Genomic DNA, 4,636 nt, shown 5'->3' with positions numbered 1-4,636 from the left:
TATCTGAAACAATCCACATCCATAACTACAAAACATAAAAAAACATAAAATTAGATCTTATAATAAAGTATGCTCAGTGGACGTGTGTGTATATCAAAACATAAAATCATGCGTAAATTATATGCCTTTAACGCATCACCACAAGAACAGGTGCTGCCTGTGACGGGTGTGGTGCCAGACCCCAGCCCTTCTCACCAAACTCGTGACCGAAGGACTAGCCAATCTAAAACCGCGATGTCAGGTGCGTAACAATGCAACACCCAGCCGCACCCTGCACAACAATTTTCCAGCTAATTGATCACATTCGATGTACCGGCAGCCTGAGCGATTGTTACTGGGTCAGGTTAATTACGCAATTAACCCTTCACACTGCCACCACCTCCTTTTGTACAGAGAAAGAGGAAACTCAGCAATACACTAGGATGATTGGTTAACCGTCAGTATCCCACTATCTCTACAGACCGGTTATACAGAGGGTTAAACACTCATAGTAGTACGCTTCAGCGGCAAGGATTCGTAAGTCACATTAAAGAACTACACCGTATTCCAAATTATTATGCAAATTCTATTTAAGTGTCACAAAGATTAAATATTTTGTTTTTCAGTTTAACTCATGGATGGCATTGTGTCTCAGGGCTCTTTTGATCACTGAAAACAATCTCGGACACCTGTGATAATTAGATTGGCCGGAGAGCCCAGTTTAAGGAAAAACTACTAAAGGAGGGCGTTCCACATTATTAAGCAGAGCACCATTGTCAAGCAATATGAGGAAGAAAAAGGATCTCTCTGCTGCCAAAAAGAGTGAAATAGTTCAATGCTTTGGACGAGGTAATAAAACATTAGATATTTCACGAAAACTTAAGCCCCCTTTAGGGGCCCCGAAGGTGTAAAGATGACCTTTGCAAAGTATGTGGAGTTTATGACTGACCACTTTCTTCCCTGGTACAGAAGGAAGAACTATGCTTTCCATAATAAAATCATCTTCATGCATGACAATGCACCATCTCATGCTGCAAATAATACCTCTGCATCAATGGCTGTTATGGGGATAAAAGGAGAGAAAGTCATGGTGTGGCCTCCATCCTCCCCTGACCTCAATCCTATTGAGAACCTTTGGAGCATCCTCAAGCAAAATATCTATGAGGGTGGGAGGCAGTTTACATCCAAACAGCAGCTCTGGGAGGCTATTCTGACATCTTGGAAACAAATTCAAGCAGAAACTGTCCAAAAACTCACAAGTTCAATGGATGCAAGACTTGTGAAGCTGCTATCAAATAAGGGGTCCTATGTTAAAATGTAACGTGATCTGTTAAAATGTTTAAAAAGTTAAAATGTTGTTAAAAGTTTGATTGAAATAGCTTTTGATTTCAGTAAATATGCTGCAAACACAACAAATGACAATTTTCAGTTCTTTACAACCTATAAAGTGTTTTGAAACTTACTGTGCGTAATAATTTGGAACAGTGCATTGTAAGTTTTTTATGTTTAAAAAAAATACTGTTATCATTAGGAGGTTTGTTCAATAAAATTTGAATTGTACTCTTAATAGTTGATAACATGAGAATTATGCTTACTGTTATTTACATCAATTATTTAGGTAAATGAGAAAAATATAATTTGCATAATAATTTGGAACACGGTGTATAGAAACAGTTCAACGCTTTCAGAAAGTAATATTTATTACTAAAAGGTCAAAAGGGTGCAGTAGAAATATTTACAGAAAAAGATGTAACCAATATATATATATATATATATATATATATATATATATATATATATATATATATATATATATATATATACACAGAGCAATATAGATAACAGAAAGAAGTTTAGGTACAGTCAGGTCCATAAATATTGGGACATCGACACAATTCTAACATTGTTGGCTCTATACACCACCACAATGGATTTGAAATTAAATGAACAAGATGTGCTTTAACTGCAGACTGTCAGATTTAATTTGAGGGTATTTACATCCAAATCAGGCGAACGGTGTAGGAATTACAACAGTTTGCATATGTGCCTCCCTCTTGTTAAGGGACCAAAAGTAATGGGACAATTGGCTTCTCAGCTGTTCCATGGCCAGGTGTGTGTTATTCTCTCATTATCCCAATTACAATGAGCAGATAAAAGGTCCAGAGTTCATTTCAAGTGTGCTATTTGCATTTGGAATCTGTTGCTATCAACTCTCAAGATGAGATCCAAAGAGCTGTCACTATCAGTAAAGCAAGCCATCATTAGGCTGAAAAAACAAAACAAACCCATCAGAGAGATAGCAAAAACATTAGGCGTGGCCAAAACAACTGTTTGGAACATTCTTAAAAAGAAGGAACGCACCGGTGAGCTCAGCCACACCAAAAGACCTGGAAGACCACGGAAAACAACTGTGGTGGATGACCGAAGAATTATTTCCCTGGTGAACAAAACACCCTTCACAACAGTTGGCCGGATCAAGAACACTCTCCAGGAGGTAGGTGTATGTGTGTCAAAGTCAACAACCAAGAGAAGACTTCACCAGAGTGAATACAGAGGGTTCACCACAAGATGTAAACCATTGGTGAGCCTCAAAAACAGGAAGGCCAGATTAGAGTTTGCCAAACGACATCTAAAAAAGCCTTCACAGTTCTGGAACAACATCCTATGGACAGTTGAGACCAAGATCAACTTGTACCAGAGTGATGGGAAGAGAAGAGTATGGAGAAGGAAAGAAACTGCTCATGATCCTAAGCATACCACTAGAGATGAGCGAATTATTAAAAAATTCGATTCGGCTGATTTGGCGAATTCGCGGAATAAATTTGATTCGAGTCGAATATATTCGCTGCGAATTTAACTTATAAAAAGGGTGTTTCTAGGCTTCAGAGAGCCTTTATATTAGTGCAGAACACTGTACCTTTAATTTAAATGCCCTTGGAGTCTGCTGGGGAAGAGAAATAATACTGTCAGTCAGTATGACATGCAGATGAGTGCCGTCGATCTTAGAATCACCGCACACTTCACTCATTTGGGCAGTCACGGGGCCAAAACCAGAGTGTGGAGCCACAGTGTGGCGGTGGAGGCAGCAGCAATGGGAGGCCATACAGCACCCTATGAAAAAATGGAACTCACCAGCAGTGTGAGGAGACCTGAAAGTGGCACATGGCAGAGTGTGGCGATGGAGACAGCAGCAATGGGAGGCCGTACAGGGACCCATGACACACTCTGGACCTGGCAGCAGCATGAGGATGCGGTACAGGGGCCCATGACAGATTACGGGCCTGGCAGCAGCATGAGGAGTCGGTACGGGGGCCCATGGCAGATTACGCGCCTGGCAGCAGCAATGGGAGGCCCGTAATCTGCCAGCACCCTATGACAAAATGGAACCCACCAGCAGTGTGAGGAGACCTGAAAGTGGCACATGGCAGAGTGTGGCGATGGAGACAGCAGCAATGGGAGGCCGTACAGGGACCCATGACACACTCTGGACCTGGCAGCAGCATGAGGAGGCGGTACAGGGGCCCATGACAGATTACGGGCCTGGCAGCAGCATGAGGAGTCGGTACGGGGGCCCATGGCAGATTACGGGCCTGGCAGATGACGACGAGGCTGCCAAGTGCGATCAGCCTCATCATCATCAATTAGGGTCTCCGCCTCACTACTAGCCCCCTCGGCTGCGTGTGGGTCAGGAGACAGACCTGTCTCTAGACCGGCTACCGAGCCACTCTCCTCGCCAGTACTTCTTCGCCTGGCTGCTGAAGAGGCGGATGTCTCCCCCCGTTCCTGACCGCCCTCTGTTAGCTCTTCCTCACTGTACAGTGGGGCTGAGCCCACAGCATGCGATACTTCGCTTGGTGAGGGAACACCAAAGGACAGGGGCAGGTAGAGGACACGTGATTTCAGTGGGCTTGCTCCCGGGCCATGCCAACTAACGGTTGTGTCTGACGTACCCACCGACCGTTGGCTGTAGGTGTCAGAGGTGACCTGGAAAGAGGAAGACGACCGAGCCAACCAATCGATGACGGCAGGGTTGTCGGTGGAGACACGACCGCTGGATGACACCGGGAGCACTGGCCTCTGGCTGTGACTAGTGCTGCCTCGACCCCTTCCTCTGCTGCCACGTCTGCTCGCTCCTGAAACATTGCCTCCTCTGCCACTCCTCTGCGTGTTGTCTGACATACTCTTTAATTCAACGATTCTGTGTCCCTGAGTAACGATTCTGTGTCCCTGAGTAACGATTCTGTGTCCCTGAGTAACAATTCTGTGTCCCTGTGTAACAATTCTGTGTCCCTGAGTAACAATTCTGTGTCCCTCAGTAACGATTCTGTATCCCTCAGTAACAATTCTGTGTCCCTGAGTAACAATTCTGTGTCCCTGAGTAACAATTCTGTGTCCCTCAGTAACGATTCTGTGTCCCTGAGTAACGATTCTGTGTCCCTGAGTAACGATTCTGTGTCCCTGAGTAACAATTCTGTGTCCCTGAGTAACGATTCTGTGCCCCTGAGTAACGATTCTGTGTCCCTCAGTAACGATTCTGTGTCCCTCAGTAACGATTCTGTGTCCCTGAGTAACGATTCTGTGTCCCTGAGTAACAATTCTGTGTCCCTGAGTAACGATTCTGTGTCCCTCAGTAACGATTCTGTGTCCCTGAGTAACA

Source organism: Staurois parvus, unplaced genomic scaffold (assembly GCF_062004578.1).
Source record: "Staurois parvus isolate SC_StPar_1 unplaced genomic scaffold, SC_StPar_1.0 ptg000155l, whole genome shotgun sequence".
Lineage (NCBI taxonomy): Eukaryota > Metazoa > Chordata > Amphibia > Anura > Ranidae > Staurois > Staurois parvus.
Note: the sequence above shows the minus strand (reverse complement) of the source record.